Source organism: Pristiophorus japonicus, chromosome 10 (genome assembly GCF_044704955.1).
Source record: "Pristiophorus japonicus isolate sPriJap1 chromosome 10, sPriJap1.hap1, whole genome shotgun sequence".
NCBI classification, from domain to species: Eukaryota; Metazoa; Chordata; class Chondrichthyes; family Pristiophoridae; genus Pristiophorus; species Pristiophorus japonicus.
The window spans coordinates 67,557,282-67,575,062 of NC_091986.1; the positions used below are offsets into that span (position 1 = coordinate 67,557,282).

A 17,781-nucleotide genomic window follows, 5' to 3' on the forward strand; every position below is an offset into this window, starting at 1 on the left:
GATCCAACTTGCCACTTTGCCCTGGATCCCATGGGCTTTAACCTTCATGACCAGCCTACCATGCGGGACCTTATCAAAAGCCTTGCTAAAGTCCATATATACATCGTAAGCACTACCCTCATCGACCCTCTTGGTTACCTCCTCAAAAAATTCAATTAGGTTAGTCAAACACGATCTTCCCTTTACAAATCCGTGGTGACTGTCCCTAATTAATCCTTGCCTATCCAAATGCAGATTTATCCTGTCTTTCGGGATTTTTTCCAATAATTTTCCCACCACTGACGTTAGGCTGTAATTACTTGGCCGATCCCTTTTTCCCCTTCTTAAACAAGGGTACTACATTAGCAATCCTCCAATCCTCTGGCACCAAAGAGGACTGGAAAATGATGGTCAAGGCCTCTGTTATTTCCTCTTTTACTTTGCTCAACAACCTGGGATGCATTTCATCCAGGCCTGGGGCCTTATCTACTTTCAAAGCTGCTAAACCCCTTAATACTTCCTCTCTCACTATATTTATTTCATCCAGAATATCACTCCTCTATAGCAGTATCTGCATTACCTCTTTCCTTTGTGAAAAACAGATGCAAAGTATTCGTTAAAAACCCTACCAACATCTTCCGCCTCCTCACAAAGATTACCCTCATGGTCTCTAATAGGTCCTACCCTTTCCTTAGTTACCCTCTTACTCTTAATATATTTATAGAACATCTTAGGGCTTTCCTTAATTTTACTGGCCAAGAATGTCTCGTGCTCTCTCTTAGCATTCCTAATATCCTTTTTAATTTTACCTCTTATATCTTTCTATATTCCTCTAAAGATTCTAAAGTATTTAGCCGTTGGTATGTGACATAAGCATCCCTGTTTTTCTTAATCCTCCCCTGTAAGACCCTAGACATCCAGGGGGGCTCTAGAATTATTTTTCACAGCTTTTTGCTTTAAGAGCACGTTTGGCCTGAACCGTTTGGATCTCCTCCTTGAATGCCTTCCACTGTTCTGACACTGATTTACCCACAAGTAGCTGTTTCCAGACCACTGTGGCCAAATCACTCCTCAACTTAGCAAAATTAGCTTTTCCCCAATTCGGAACTTTTATTCCAGGCCTAGTCTTGTCCTTATCCATAACCAACAAATCTGACTGAATTATGTTCACTGGCACCCAAATGCTCCCCCACTAATACCCCTTCAACTTGCCCAGCTTCATTCCCCAAAACTAAATGCAAGAACGCCCCCTCTCACGTTGGGTTTGCTACATACTGACTAAAAAAGTTCTCTTGAATGCATTTTCAGAATTCCGCACCCTCTATACTCACACTAAATTTATCCCAAACAATATTTGCATAGTTAAAATCCCCTACTATTACTACCCTATGGTTTTCAGACTTCACAGCAATTTGCCTACATATTTGCTCCTCTATCGCCCTCCCACTGTTTGGGGGTCTATAATACACTCCCAGCAGCGTGATTGCCCCTTTTTTATTTTTCAATTCGACCCATATGACCTCAGTTAATGATCCCTCTAACATATCATCCCTCTTCACCGCTGTAATGGTTTCTTTAATCAGTACCGCAACCGTCCCGTCCCCCCCGCCGCTTTTACCCCCCCCCTCTCTATTTTGTCTAAAAATCCTGTAGCCAGGAATATTGATCTGCCAAATCTTCCCCTCTTTCAGCCATGTTTCTGTAATGGTTATAATGTCATACTCCCAAGTGTCTACCTGTGCTCTGAGCTCATCTGCCTTATTCGCTATACTCCATGCATTAAACTATATACCATTCAGCACAGGAAGACCTCCTTGTTTACTACATACTAAGCCCCGTTTCCTGTCTTACAGATTCGCTTTCTAGATTCTTGCTATTCAACTCCTGCTTTACTTCCTTCCCTTTTGAATTCGTTTTCAGATTCTCATCCACCTGCCAAGCTAGTTTAAACTCTCCCCAACAGCACTAACAAAACTCCCCATGAGGATATTGAGGTGCAATCTGTCCAATTTTACAGGACCGTAGCAGTTTCAAGTGTGCAGGCACTTTTTAATAAGAACATCGCCATTCACCACGACAGGGCTTGTAAAAAGGGAACAGCATTAATCATGGGTGACTTTAACCTCCATTTTGATTCGACAAATCAAATTGGTCAGGGTAGCCTTGAGGAAGAGTTCATAGTGCGTAAGGGACGGGTTACTTGAGCAGTGTGTAACGGAACCAACCAGAGGGCAGGCTATCTTGGATCTGGTCCTGTCTAATGAGACAGGATTAATAAACAATCTCTTTGTAAGGGATCCCCTTGGAATGAGTGATCATAACATGATTGAATTTCAAATTCAGATGGTGGGTGAGAAAGTTGGATCTCTAACCAGCGTACTAAGCTCAAATAAAGGAGACTTCGAAGGTATGAGGGTTGAGTTGGCTAAAGTGGACTGGGAAACTAGATTAAAATGTAGAATGGTTGATGAACAGTGGTGTACATTTAAGGAAATATTTCACAACTCTCAAGAAAAATATATTCTAGTGAGAAGGAAAGGACGCAAGAGAAAAGATAGCCATCCGTGGCTTATTAAAGAAATAAAGGATGGCATCCAATTAAAAACAAGGGCATACAATGTCACCAAAACTAGTGGGAGGACAGAAGATTGGGAAGCATTTAAAAGCCAACTAAGAATGACTAAAAAAATGATTAAGAAAGGGGAGATAAGACTATGAAAGTAAATTAGAAATATAAAAACAGATAGCAAGAGTTTCTATAGGTTTATAAAAAGGAAAAGAGTGGCTAGAGTAAATGTTAGTCCCTTAGAGGACGAGACCGGGGAATTAGTAATGGGGGAACATGGAGATGGCAGAAACTCTGAACAAATATTTTGTATCAGTCTTTACGGTAGAGGACATTAACAATATTCCAACAGTGGATAGTCAAGGGGGAGGATAGAGGGGGAGGAACTTAACACAATCACAATCACTAAGGTGGTGGTACTCAGTAAGATAATGGGACGAAAGGCGGATAAATCCCCTGGATCTGATGGCTTGCACCTTAGGGTCTTAAGAGAAGTAGCGACAGGGATTGTGGATGCATTGGTTGTAATTTACCAAAATTCCCTGGATTCTGCGGCGGTCCCAGCAGATTGGAAAACTGTAAATGTAACGCCCCTATTTAAAAAAGGAGTCAGACAAAAAGCAGGAAATTATAGACCAGTTAACCTAACATCTGTGGTTTGGAAGATGTTGGGAGTCCATTATTAAAGAAGTAGTAGCAGGACATGTGGAAAAGCAAAATTCAGTCAGGCAGAGTCAGCATGGATTTATGAAGGGGAAGTCATTTTTGACAAATTTGCTGGAATTCTTTGAGGATGTAACGAACAGGGTGGATAAAGGGTAACCAGTGGATGTGGTGTATTTGGACGACCAGAAGGCATTTGACAAGATACCACATAAAAAGTTACTGCACAAGATAAAAGTTCATGGGGTTGGGGGTAATATATTAGCATGGATAGAGGATTGGCTAACTAACAGAAAACACAGCGTCGTGATAAATGGTTCATTCTTGGATTGGTAATCAGTAACCAGTGGGGTGCCGCAGGGATCAGTGCTAGGATCCCAACTATTTACAATCTATATTAACGACTTAGAGAAAGGGACTGAGTGTAACGTAGCTAAGTTTGCTGACGATACAAAGATGGGAGGAAAAACAATGTGTGAGGAGGACACACAAAATCTGCAAAAGGACATAGACAGGCTAAGTGAGTGGGCAAAAATTTGGCAGATGGAGTATAATGTTGGAAAGTGTGAGGTCATGCACTTTGGCAGAAAAAAAATCAAAGAGCAAGTTATTATTTAAATGGTGAAAGATTGCAAAGTGCTGCAGTACAGCAGGACCTGGGGGTACTTGTGCATGAAACACAAAAGGTTAGTATGCAGGTACAGCAAGTGATCTGGAAGGCCAATGGAATCTTGGCCTTTGTTGCAAAGGGGGTGGAGTATAAAAGCAGGGAAGTCTTGCTACAGTTGTACAGAGTATTGGTGAGGCCACATCTGGAATACTGCATGCAGTTTTGGTTTCCATATTTACAAAAGGATATACTTGCTTTGGAGGCAGTTGAGAGAAGGTTCACAAGGTTGATTCCGGAGGTGAGGTTGACTTATGAGGAAAGTTTGAGTAGACTGGGCCTCTACTCATTGGGATTCAATGAGAGGTGATCTTATCGAAACGTCTAAGATTATGAGGGGCCTTGAAAATGAGGATGCAGAGCGGATGTTTCCACTGATGGGGGAGACTAGAACTAGAGGGCAGAATTTTAGAATAAGGGGCCGCCCATTTAAAACTGAGATGAGGAGAAATTTCTTCTCTCAGGAGGGTTGTGGATCTGTGGAATTCACTGCCTCAGAGAGCTATGGAAGCTGGGACATTGAATAAATTTAAGACAGAAATAGACAGTTTCTTAAACGATAAGGTAATAAGGGGTTATGAAGAGCGGGCAGGGAAGTGGACCTGAGTCCATGATCAGATCAGCCATGATTGTATTAAATAGCGGAGCAGGCTCGAGGGGCCGTATGCCTACTCCTGCTCCTATTTCTTATGTTCTTATGACAGTATTGGCAACCAACTCAAACGCGCAGCTTTGGCAGAAACAGTACTCGGGTAGTAATCCATGGATTATTACCTTTGAGGTTCTGCTGATTAATTTGGATCCTAGCTCCTCAAACTCCCTCAGCAGAAACATATTCTTAGTTCTAGCTATACCGTTGGTTCGGACGTGGATTATGACAACTGCATCCTCCCTTTCCCACACCAAGTTCTCCAGCTATGAGGAGGTGTCCTTAACCCTGGTAAAGGGCAGGCAACACAACCTTCGGAACTCTTGGTCGTGGCTCAGAGAACAGTATTCTATATCCCTGATGATACGGTCTCCAACCACTACCACATCCCCTTTCACCCCCACCCACCACTTGAATGGCATCCTGTACCATGGTACTGTTGGCAATTTGCTCATCAACAGTGCAGGCTTTGCCCACAGACACACAGGCCACAAGAACTTCGTACCTGTTGGATAAGGACAAAGGCCGAGGCTCCTTCAGCACTGCAGCCTGCCTGGCTCTCAAACACATTCTCCTGTGCATGACCACTAACCAGACCTTCCTAACACAAGGGGTGTGACTACCTCCTGGATCGAACTATCCAGGTAACTCCCCCCACTTCCTGATGCCCTGCAATATCTGCACCTCAGACTCCCACTCAACAACTTTGAGTTGAAGTTCCTCAAGATGCAGACACGCACTGTAGATGTCTCACATGCTGCAGTTGCGACACATGCACCACCTGCACTACCACCTCATCTAACCTGGCTTTATTTATTTCATTAATTAAAGTTTATGTATTTAACCAATGCGGTTTATAGTTTTTAGTTTAACTAATTACTTGATTTAATTTAGGTAGATTAAATTAAATATTTTGTAATTTACTTGCAACACGAACCACCACAATGAACCAGTTGGGTTTTCAATGACAATCCAAAAGCTGAATGGTCACTTTTTACTGATACTGATATTTCCAGATTTAAAAAAAATAAATATTGACACAAAATCAATCCTTTCCACCCAACATGCCGTATCTACATTTATACTCTAGCCCAACACATTATTAATTGCTGCTTTTACCACCAGACTCAGCATTGGTACTTGATCATTTGACTGACGTCATTACATTTAGCAGGAAACTAGCGGCCACAGCGCAGGAAACTACTGGTTTGATGGACTAGTAAATTCATTGGCTGTAAAGCTCTTTGCCAAGTCCTGAAAGGTGCTATATAAATCCAAGTTTTTCTTTTATTTAAATCTTTTATTTAAATCCATTACAAGGCAATTCCAATGCACACTACATTGTACTCCCTTCCCAGGCTCACAAAGCTTTGAGCAGACTGCCTTCAAAATACTTGTGTACATAAATCAATTTTCAATTACATTGGAGGATTAGTGGTTAGATTGCAGATTTCTGTTGGGTACTGATCCAAGTCAGTTGGTTCTATGCCTGTAATTACAGGCCCAATTTCACAAATATCAAGCAGCTTCGTACCCAATGAAAAAATCTTTGAAGTATATTGCTAAATGGCTAAAAAAAAAAATTACATTAAAAATATCGTGTCTTAAACTTTAAACTGTGTCCATATTACAGGGTTTTTGGCAAGATCTACTGTAAGATTTTCTTGTTTAAAGAGTTTATCTTCTTGAGCACAAAACTGAATGTATTACAGTGCATCCTCTAAATAAATCTTTTATATATAAAAAGAGGCCATTGTTTTCAAGAGAAGCTTAGACCTTGCTAGCGCTTCTGGAATTAATACCGTTGCATTGTAAAATCAGATTAGCTACAGAATTGGCCGAAATGTGGTCTTCCAATGTATTCAGCTCCATATATGTACTCCAAATCAGTAACCAAAGGATTTGGTATCATGTCAACACGCATTTAGAAGCAGAAATCTATAACCAAGCAGTACAGCAATCTCTGAATCTGTGGTCGCTTTGTCCCATTTATTGTTTTCTTACTTTGTAAAAACAATTGCTGAAATGTAATTGTTACGCTGTTCTGCTGATAGCACCCAGTAGAAACGGCAGACAAAACACTCAAGATCTTTCTCAATTGGAAAAGGTTACAAATTATAATTTGATTAGAATTTTTTTTTAAATAGACTTATGTTACTGCTAAGTAAAGAAACAAACTTGCATTTATATAGCATCTTTCATGAACTCGGGATGTCCCAAAGTGCTTCACAGCTAATTAAGTACTTCTCAAGGACGGTCATTATTGTAATATAGGGTAAGTACTGCAGGGAACAGTTTTGAATCAACAGCACTAATTTATGCAGGTATGAAACAAGCCTCAAGGTACAACCAGATCAGAATACGAAAGGCTACAAAGGGTTCAATACTGAATGTTATTACCATAGGCAGTCCCTTGGAATCGAGGAAGACTTGCTTCCACTCTAAAAATGAGTCCTTAGGTGGCTGAACAGTCCAATACGAGAACCACAATCCCTGTCACAGGTGGGACAGTTAGTCGTTGAGGGAAAGGGTGGGTGGGACTGGTTTGCCACATGCTCTTTCCACTGCCTGCGCTTGATTTCTGCATGCTCTCGGCGATGAGACTCGAGGTGCTCAGCGCCCTCCCAGATGCACTTCCTCCACTTAGGGCGGTCTTTGGACAGGGAGATGTTGCACTTTATCAGGGAGGCTTTGAGGGTGTCCTTATAACGTTTCCTCTGCCCACTTTTGGCTCGTTTGCCGTGAAGGAGTTCCGAGTAGAGTGCTTGATTTGGGAGTCTCGTGTCTGGCATATGAACAATGTGGCCCTGGACAATGTTGACCATTTCTTATACGGGAGCCTCTTATCAACAAGAGCAGACATTGACGACGAGATTCAACACCGCCTCCAGTGCGCCAGTACAGACTTCGGCCGCCTGAGGAAAAGTGTTTGAAGACCAGATACACAAATCTGCCACCAAGCTCTAAGACTACTAAGTTCTACATGGTCTATAGGGCTGTAGTAATACCTGCCCTCCTGTACGGTTCAGAGACATACACTATGTACAGTAGACACCTCAAGTCGCTGGAGAAATACTACCAATGATGTCTCCGCAAGATCCTGCAAATCCCCTGGGAGGACAGACGCACCAACGTTAGTGTCCTCGACCAGGCCAACATCGCCAGCATTGAAGCACTGACCACACTTGATCAGCTCCGCTGGGCAGGCCACACTGTTCGCATGCCAGAAACAAGACTCCCAAAGAATGTTAATAGGTGAGGAAGTGACCACCCAAGAGGACTGTGAAAAGCCCCATTGCATGTTGTATCGACATTTCCGAAAGGCATCTAACAACATCCCACACAAAAGGCTAGTTAAAAGCTTGTGGGTATTCAGGGTAAATCTTGAGAATGGATAAGAAATTGTTTGAATGGTAGAAAACAATAGGTACTTGTTGTGTAAGGGTGGGAGCGGAAGAGAATTCTTGAGTAGGTTGCCGCAAGGATTAGTGTTGGAATCACTACAGTTTCTCATTTACGTCAATAACATGGATTCATAATTGCAAATTGGTCAAATTTTCAGAAAAGATACCAAACCAAGAGGGGCAATGGATTAAGAGGATGTAAGCTCAGAAACTAAAAAAGGAATTCAAAAGAAGATATAAAGTGGGCTGAACAGCAGACGAAATTTGGTGTGGACAACTATAAAGTACTGCACACGGGAAGGGAAATAGAAAGCATGCCAAATCAAAGCCGAAGATTTATCAACAAAGCCAACAGACACTGAACTATAGAGATCCCAAGTCATAATCAAACTGTATAGCACACAAATCACAGAAAGTTAACATACAAGTACAAGCAATTAGGAAAGAAAATGTTATGTTGGCCTTTATTACAAAAGGATTGGAGTATTAGAGCAAAGAAGTCTTACTGCAATTATATCATCATCATAGGCAGTCCCTCAGAATCGAGGAAGACTTGCTTCCACTCTTAACATGAGTTCTTAGGCAGCTGTACAGTCCAATACGAGAACCACAGTCTCAGTCACAGGTGGGGCAGATAGTCGTTGAGGGAAAAGGTGGATGGGATTGGTTTGCCACCCACACGCTCTTTCCGCTGCCTGCGCTCGATTTCTACATGTTCTCGCCGACTAGACTCAAAGTGCTCAACGCCCTCCCGGATGCACTTCCTCCATTTGGCCAGGGTCTCCCAGGTGTCAGTGGGGATGTTGCACTTTATCAGGGAGGCTTTGAGGGTGTCCTTGTAATGCTTCCGCTGCCCACCTTTGGCTCATTTGCCGTGAAGAAGTTCCGAGTAGAGCGTTTGCTTTGGGAGTCTCGTATCTGGCATGCAAACGATGTGGCCTGCCCAGCGGAGCTGATCAAGTGTGGTCAGTGCTTCGGTGCTGGGGATGTTGGCCTGGCCGAGGATGCTAATATTGGTGCGTCTGGCCTCCCAGGCGATTTGTAGGATCTTGCGGAGACATCGTTGGTGGTATTTCTCCAGCGACTTGACCTGTCTAATGTACATGGTCCATATTTCTAAGCCGGAGGGAGGGTATTACTACAGCCCTGTAGACCATGAGCTTGGTGGCAGTTGAGGGCCTGGTCTTCAAACACTCTTTTCCTCAGGCAGCCCAAGGCTGCACTGGAGGCGGCGTTGGATCTCATCGTCAATGCCTGCTCTTATTGATAGGAGGCTCCCGAGATAAGGGAAGTGGTCCACGTTGTCCAGGGCCACGCCGTGGATCTTGATGACTGGGGAACAGTGCTGTGCAGTAAGGACAATTATATAGGGCCTTGGTGAGACCATACCTGGTGTACTATATACAGTTTTGGTCTCCTTACCCAAGAAAGGATATACTTGCCTTCGATGGATTGCCACAAAGGTTTACTAGACTGATTCCTGAGATGGGGGTGGAAGGGATTGTCCTATGAGCAGAAATTGAGTAGACTAGGCCTATATTCCCTAGAGTTTAGAAGAATGAGAGGTGATCTCACTGAAACATATAAAATTCTTAGGGGCTTGACAGGATCGTTCCCCTGGCAGGGGAGTCTAGAACTAGGCAGTCACAGTCCCAGAATAAAGGGTCGGCCATTTAGGACTGAGAAATTTCTAAATTCAAAGGGTTGCGAATCTTTGGAATTCTCTACCCCATAGGGCTGTGGATGCTCAGTCGACAGTGATCACTAGATTTTTGGACACTAAGGAACCAAAGGATATGGAGATGGTGCGGGAGGGTGGAGTTGAGGTAGAAGATCAGCCATGATCTTACTGAATAGCGGAACAGGCTTGAAAGGCTGAATGGCCTACTCTTGCTCCTATTTCTTATGCTCGTGCCAGAACACAGTTTGAATACAGTGTCCAGTTCTGATCACCAAGACAAAGGGGAAACATTCAAGGGCTGGCAGCAGTGCAGAGAAGAACTACGCGTCTGATCTTTATTGCCAGAAGTGTGAATTATGATGAAAGAATGAGAAAATGTAAGGAGTTGTCTGATAAGTATTACATATATCCAAGGCCACTTAATAGCATGAAGGAGGGGGTTTATTTTGTTTACATACAGAAAGCTGTCAAGGAATCACAGAATAATACAACGCAGGAGGCCATTCGACACATCAAGCCTGTGTCAGGTCTTGGGCAGAGCTATCCAATTACTCCCACTCCCCTGCTCTTTCCCAATAACCCTGTACAATTTTCCTTCAAGTATTTATCCAATTCCCTTTAAAATTTTTGCTTTTTCTAATATTTATCTATTTGCCATTTAAAGTTCTTATGGATTCTGTTTCCACTACTCTTGTAATTTAGTTGAAAGTAATTCTCCAGACTTAACTCGAATCATGGGATTTTATAGCACAGGAGGCGGCCATTTGGCCTCGACCTGCCTGTGCCAGTTCTCTGAAAGAACTATTCACTTAATGGGTCATCAACCTGAAACCTTAACTGTTTCTCTCTCCACAGATGCTACCTGACCTGCTGAGTATTGCCAGCATTTTCTGTTTTTATTTCAGATTTTCAGCAGCCGCAGTATTTTGTTGTTGTATTCATTTAGTCCCATTCCCTACTCATTCCCCAGATAACCATTTGATGTTTTTCTTTTTAAAGTATTTATCCAATTCCTTTTTAAAAGCTATTATGGATTTTGCTTCCACTGCTGTTTTTTGTTGGGACATTTATTTTATGTGACGAGTTATGATGATCTGGAATGCACTACCTGAAAGGGTGGAGGAAATAGACTAACTAGTAATTTTCAAAATAAACTTGAGTATATTCGTGAAAAGGAATAATCTGCAGTTATTGGGAAAGAACAGGTGAATGGGTCTTTCAACGAGTTGGCACAGGCATGATGAGTTGTATGATTCAATTATAAGATCTCCTCTCAGTCTTCTTTTCTATAATTTAAATAAATTCAGTTTCTGTAGTAACTAGGCCCTAGAAATTGGCCTCTCGTTATCGCCTCTGGGGGAGGGGGGGGGAGGCTTCAGCCTATAAAGCATATACTAGCTATATGGCAACAGAAAATCCGATTAAAACTGTGCCTTGAATAATTTCCTGTGAAAGATTGACAAGACATGAACCGAAGGAGCATACACCAGTCATTCAAGGTCTTGTCGAGTCTTGCACCCATGACCATATAGACAGTTGCTGCAATCAAATGAACTTTTTTACAATTCATTTTGCAGATAGTAAACTGGTTTATGTTGTAACTGACCCAAACAAAAGAGAAAGGAATGAATAGGAGTGTGTGATGATGGGTGTCATTGAGGCAATAAAGGAGGGTCACATGATTTTGACTGAAAAATGACTGATGACCGAGGAAAAGGTGCCTCTCAGATTTTACAAATCGTGTATCTTACTTCCCGCTACCTTTCATAAGTAACAAATTCCTCAGTGAAAAACTGGAGAGAACCTGTTTTTCTTCCTCGTCATTAGCAAAAATGATCATTCAAAGCCATGTGTTGCTGCAATTTTGTGACAGGATCATTAATTGTGGAATTTTGTCAAGAAGTATTGCACCTCTTTCTAACTCCCAACCATCCTACTGCAACCAGCTGTATTTTATCCACCAGAATTGTTATCCGAGTCAAAGAAACCACTTTAAAAAATGCTGACTCTGGTTCATGGTTCATTTTGATGCAGACAAATCTGATCTGTAAAAACTGAACACCAGACACTCCCGCAGAATTTTCATCGGCCTCAGCCTATGCACATTTACAAATTTCACACAGGTAATGGCCGGGGTGTTCATCATCATAGGCGGTCCCTCGAAACGAGGATAACTTGCTTCCACGCCAAAAAAGGATGAGTTCACAGGTGTTTCAAATGAAGGACCCGAACTACATTCTCAAGGGTGGAAGATGCCTGGTAGTGGATTTTTTTAATGTGTGGTGGCCGTTGCACACCAGCCACCACATGGGCTTAACTGAGCTAGGTCTTGGTCCAGTGGCAAGGATTATCCAAGACGACTGGAGACCAGTGCGCACACATATCGCAGTGTGGGCTAGCCCGCGCTGCCCCTGGCCCCGAATTCATGCCTCTCCTGGGCCCCGATCACATCCCCCCACAGTTTCTCACTGCTCCTTTGCCCTGACCGGGGTATTACGCTCCCGATGACAGCGTATGCTCCTGAAAGACACTGCAAGTTCCCGGTTTCCGCACACGCGTTAAGGTACACTTGACAGATCTACCAAACTGAAAGTAAAATCACTTTAGTTGACGCAGAGTTGGATTATTTGCCCAACTACTACCCACAAAACTCTTACAGCTGGTGAAAGTAAGTGTAGGGGCTGTCTTCACCAGCATAAGGGTAAATATAAATCTTAAATTAAAAATGTAAAAATAAAAAATAATGCACAAACACTTAAAATTACTTTATGCAAATTTTGGCACAGATTAAAATCTTTATTTTCAAAAAATTTAATTTTATTGTATTTAATATTTTGAAGGGACTTTTAATTAATGATTTAGACGAAGGAATTGAGTGTAATATCTCCAAGGTTGCAGATGACACTAAGCTGGGTGGCAGTGCGAGCTGCGAGGAGGATGCTAAGAGGCTGCAGGGGGACTCGAATAGGTTAGCTGAATGGGCAAACGCAGTATAATGTAGATAAATGTGAGTTTATCCACTTTGGTGGCAAAAACAGGAAGCCAGATTATCTGAATGGTGACAGATTAGTAAAAGGGGAGGTGCAAAGAGACCTGGGTGTCATGGTACATCAGTCATTGAAGGTAGGCATGCAGGTACAGCAGGCAGTAAAGAAAGCAAATAGCATGCTGGCCTTCATAGCGAGGGGATTTGAGTACAGGGGCAGGGAGGTCTTACTGCAATTGTACAGGACCTTGGTGAGACCACACCTGGAATATTGTGTGCAGTTTTGGTCTCCTAATCTGAGGAAGGACGTGCTTGCTATTGAGGGAGTGCAGCGAAGGTTCACCAGACTGATTCCCGGGATGGCAGGACTGACATATGAAGAAAGACTGGATCGACTCAGCTTATATTCACTGGAATTTAGATGAATCAGAGAGGATCTCATAGAAGCATATAAAATTCTGACAGGACTGGACAGGTTAGATGCAGGAAGAATGTTCCCGATGTTGGGGAAGTCCAGAACCAGGGGTCACAGTCTAAGGATAAGGGGTAAGCCATATAGGACCGAGATGAGGAGAAACTTTTTCACCCAGAGAGTTGTGAACCTGTAGAATTCTCTGCCACAGAAAGTTGTTGAGTCTAGTTCATTGGACATATTCAAAAGGGAGTTAGATGTGGCCCTTACGGCTAAAGGGATCAGGGGTTATGGAGAGAAGGCAGGGGTGGGGTACTGAGATTTCATGATCAGCCATGATCATATTGAATGGCAGTGCAGGCCCGAAGGGCCGAATGGCCTGCACCTATTTTCTATGTTTCTAAATTTGAAAATGAGAAAATTTATTTTTTATTAGAGTTGTCTAAATTTTTTTTATTATTTGGGGATTCCATTCGGCAATGACTACAATGGAATCCTCCTTTCTCATTGGAGGAGCTGGCCCACGTGATCTCAGGGCCACTTCCGAACCGCCTGCATCCCGAGGATCAGTGGGCCTTTACGCCTGCATGCCCAGAACCCAAACGCACCACAGCTGTGCAGCCAAGAGCCAAGTTCGGAAATATTTTGCGGGTCGGAGGCATACTCCAGAGGTACGCATCCGATCGCAAATTCAAGGTCATTATTAAATATAGAGTACAGGTTGCCTCCCTTATCCGGAACTCCCTTACCCGGCACCACCCCTCGTTCGGAACCATTCCCGGTTGCCAGGTGGTGCATGCGCACAACACGGCGGGCAAAATCCTCGAAAAATATTGCAAAAAACAACTTGCCCATTTACACTTCGACCCACAATAAATTTACCCCAAATCCTCAAAAAATCTCACTAAAATAAATGTACCCAACTTCGGAGCGGACACCATCCTTGGAGCACCGACCTCCTCCCTCCGCATGCCCCACCCCCGACTGCTGCACCGTCGAATCCGTGCTGGCTTCCCTCCCTCACTGACCCCCCGCAACACCCTCACCCACGGGCACGGCAATCCGCATTGTAAAATGCCCAATGCAGAGACACACACCCCGAGAGAGAGAAAGCCTGACACTCACAGCGAGCTGCAGCCATCGAGCTCCCCAGCGCGCCATTTCACAGCATTCCCGTTTTCTCTGTGCTGGAAGCCTGTGGATGGGCGGGCGGGGTTCTTTCAGCTCCCTGCACACTGACTGACTGACTGATTGTCGTTCTACCCAATCGGCGCGCGCACACACTGAAAACATGTGACCTCCCCTTATAGAAACATAGAAAATAGGTGCAAGAGTAGGCCATTCGGCCCTTCTAGCCTGCACCACCATTCAATGAGTTCATGGCTGAACATGCAACTTCAGTACCCCATTCCTACTTTCTCGCCATACCCCTTGATCCCCCTAGTAGTAAGGACTTCATCTAACTCCTTTTTGAATATATTTAGTGAATTGGCCTCAACAACTTTCTGTGGTAGAGAATTCCACAGGTTCACCACTCTCTGGGTGAAGAAGTTTCTCCTCATTTCAGTCCTAAATGGCTTACCCCTTATCCTTAGACTGTGTCCCCTGGTTCTGGAGTTCCCCAACATTGGGAACATTCTTCCTGCATCTAACCTGTCTAACCCCGTCAGAATTTTAAACGTTTCTATGAGGTCCCCTCTCATTCTTCTGAACTCCAGTGAATACAAGCCCAGTTGATCCAGTCTTTCTTGATAGGTCAGTCCCGCCATCCCGGGAATCAGTCTGGTGAACCTTCGCTGCACTCCCTCAATAGCAAGAATGTCCTTCCTCAGGTTAGGAGACCAAAACTGTACACAATACTCCAGGTGTGGCCTCACCAAGGCCCTGTACAACTGTAGCAACACCTCCCTGCCCCTGTACTCAAATCCCCTCGCTATGAAGGCCAACATGCCATTTGCTTTCTTAACCGCCTGCTGTACCTGCATGCCAACCTTCAATGATTGATGTACCATGACACCCATGTCTTGTTGCACCTTCCCTTTTCCTAATTTGTCACCATTCAGATAATAGTCTGTCTCTCTGTTTTTACCACCAAAGTGGATAACCTCACATTTATCCATATTATACTTCATCTGCCATGCATTTGCCCACTCACCTAACCTATCCAAGTCACTCTGCAGCCTCATAGCATCCTCCTTGCAGCTCACACTGCCACCCAACTTAGTGTCATCCGCAAATTTGGAGATACTACATTTAATCCCCTCGTCTAAATCATTAATGTACAACGTAAACAGCTGGGGCCCCAGCACAGAACCTTGCGGTACCCCACTAGTCACTGCCTGCCATTCTGAAAAGTCCCCATTTACTCCTGCTCTTTGCTTCCTGTCTGACAACCAGTTCTCAATCCATGTCAGCACACTACCCCCAATCCCATGTGCTTTAACTTTGCACATTAATATCTGGAAATATCCCAAGGGTTAAAGATAAGGGAGGTTCAACCTGTATCTTATTCCTTGACTTTACTATTGGTGCATCAGTAGGTATTGAAAAAAGCCAATGTGCAAAACAGAAGGTTTTTTTTTTTAAATATACCTCCAGATTCATAAAGCTGCCCAACAATACAAAAAAAAGTACAAAAACAGTACAAGAATGCACCAATCTTTAATACTATTCATACAGATCTATGGCTCAAACAGAAGTACCACGTTGACTGAACTCCTTGGGTAGAGTTTTCGCTTCGGGCGCAATCAGGAAATTGTGCCCAAATTGTGCTCGTTCGATTAGGCTTCAAGTTTGCGCTAAAATTCATTTTCACAATCACAAATGGAAAATCGTACATGAACCGGCACAATCGGCAGCGTAATAGAACTTAATAGTTTTGTTTCTTTCCATTAAAAAGTATTCATTGATATATTTAAAAGTGCAGTTTTATTAAAAGTTGAAAATAGGTTTATCAGGAATAACAACCTGTGAGTTACCTGAATTAAAATCACTGAAAATTTAATTGGTGTACACAAGTCAGTTTCTTAATAAATTAAATATTTTTAAATATGGAAAAACTTTTAAAATGTGCCTTAGAAAATGAACTCAATTTGAAGAGCCTTCCTGAACACCAGCACAATTGGCGGAATCTCGCAATTTCGACCCGGAAGCAGGGCCAGTTTTGTAGTTGAGACCACTTGCTGTCTGGAGGAGGCGGGGATCCTCAATGGAGTGCTCTCTATGTGGGAGTCCTCTCTTTATTTATTGGGGACTTGGCCTGGAGAGTGTTGCATGGGACAGTCCCGTGCAATTGTTTTTTAAGTCGCTTCACGGACTCCCAGGCCGCCTGTAATTTCTGTGGTCTGGAAGAGTTCGTGTTCCATGTTTATGTGGTGTGTGTCAGGTTGCAGCCCCTGTTCCAATATTTGAAGGGGCTGCTCCTCAAATTCTGGTTGCACTTCAGTCCCACGTTCCTGATCTTTGGGCATCCTGTGCCAAGGGGAGCGGGCAGATTTGAAGGCCTCCTTGTAGGACTGTTCCTGGGCATGGTGGCCATTAACTGGTCCAGGCAGCGGGCAGTCGAGGGGGTCATTCAGCCCGACTGCCTGCCTCTCTTCCGCGGTTACATTCGAGCCAGGATGTCTCTGGAGGAGATGGGAGTATGCGATGTCCACTGGTATGCTCACGGCCTTTAACGAGAGATGGGCGCCAGAGGGACTGGAGTGCATCATCACCCCCAGCAACCAAATTTTAATTTGATTTATGTTTACAGTAAAATGTTAAATTTGTTTATTTTTTATTTGCCGGTTTTAATAAGGGGGCACTTTATTTATGGTTTCAGCTAAAATAGTTGTATGAAATGTTAAAAAACCTACTATACAAAAAAACCTTTTGATGAATACTTTTAAATATAATACATTGAGACAGGTAGTTTTGTTCAAATGCATACTATTCTTCAAGAATCATTTAAAAGTATACTCATTATTTGCATTCCCAGCAGTACAAATGAAGCACTTTGTCTTGTTAAAAATTAACTTTGGCACTATCATCTTCAGCTTATTTAAAAAAAATCTTCCCTCTCACCACTTGAGCAGCAACAAACTGTTGGTACTGATATTAGGCTGATTACATAATACCCACTGTCCTCCTACTGGTAAGAGTTTTTAAGGGATGCGCTCTCCGAAGAAGGCAATGAAAGCCCTTTTTGTAGATCAATAAAGTACTTCTGGAAAGGCACAGTACATGATGATATATTACTGCTTGTGTGAGCGGAGTACAGATTTACCTAACCTCAATACATTTCCATATTGACCACCTCCCGCAGCAGCAGTTCCTCGGCTGACATTTTGAAAATCATCTAATTAAAATTCAACAGGATCGGTTATGCCCGAACTAAACACAAGGCAGCGCCGACAGGATCTCACTCCTTAACGTGGGGTGAGGGGGTGGTGTTGCCGTTGGAAGGCTCGTTCCTCCCCGCGGGCAGTGCGGGACTGCTGACCCAGCCGGTTGCCGTTACTAAAGTGATTTCAAGTATTGCCGCACACTCACCCCCAGCTACCCCCGTAGGTACACCACCGGGAGAGGACGAGGCTGGCACTTCTCGCTGATTCACGCTCCGCCCCAAGCTTTGAAAAAAATACCAACCGACCTTCATAACTGTCAGGGAGAATCCGTAGCGCTTCACACGCACCCCAACTCCATTTCCATCTCCATCTCTGCAAGGTGGGCAGCGACAAGCCGGAAGTGACGACCACAGCGGCGCCGCGGCTTTCGCTCTCCCAGAATGCGG

The 17,781-nt window shown here is 43.5% G+C and overlaps 1 protein-coding gene across 4 annotated transcripts in view; it reads right to left on the reverse strand.

The window, feature by feature from the left end:
- abhd13 (abhydrolase domain containing 13) overlaps nucleotides 1-17,730 on the reverse strand; it is a 69,738-nt gene extending 52,008 nt beyond the window's left edge. For 2 of the 4 annotated variants that reach the window (XM_070891439.1, XM_070891438.1), the window contains exon 1: nucleotides 17,541-17,723. The gene's annotated coding sequence lies outside the window, so the exon portion shown is untranslated. Of the gene's footprint in view, nucleotides 1-17,540 lie in introns of all 4 variants that reach the window. The other 2 variants (XM_070891440.1, XM_070891437.1) reach the window with 2 other exon arrangements.
- Nucleotides 17,731-17,781: the final 51 nt, after the last annotated feature.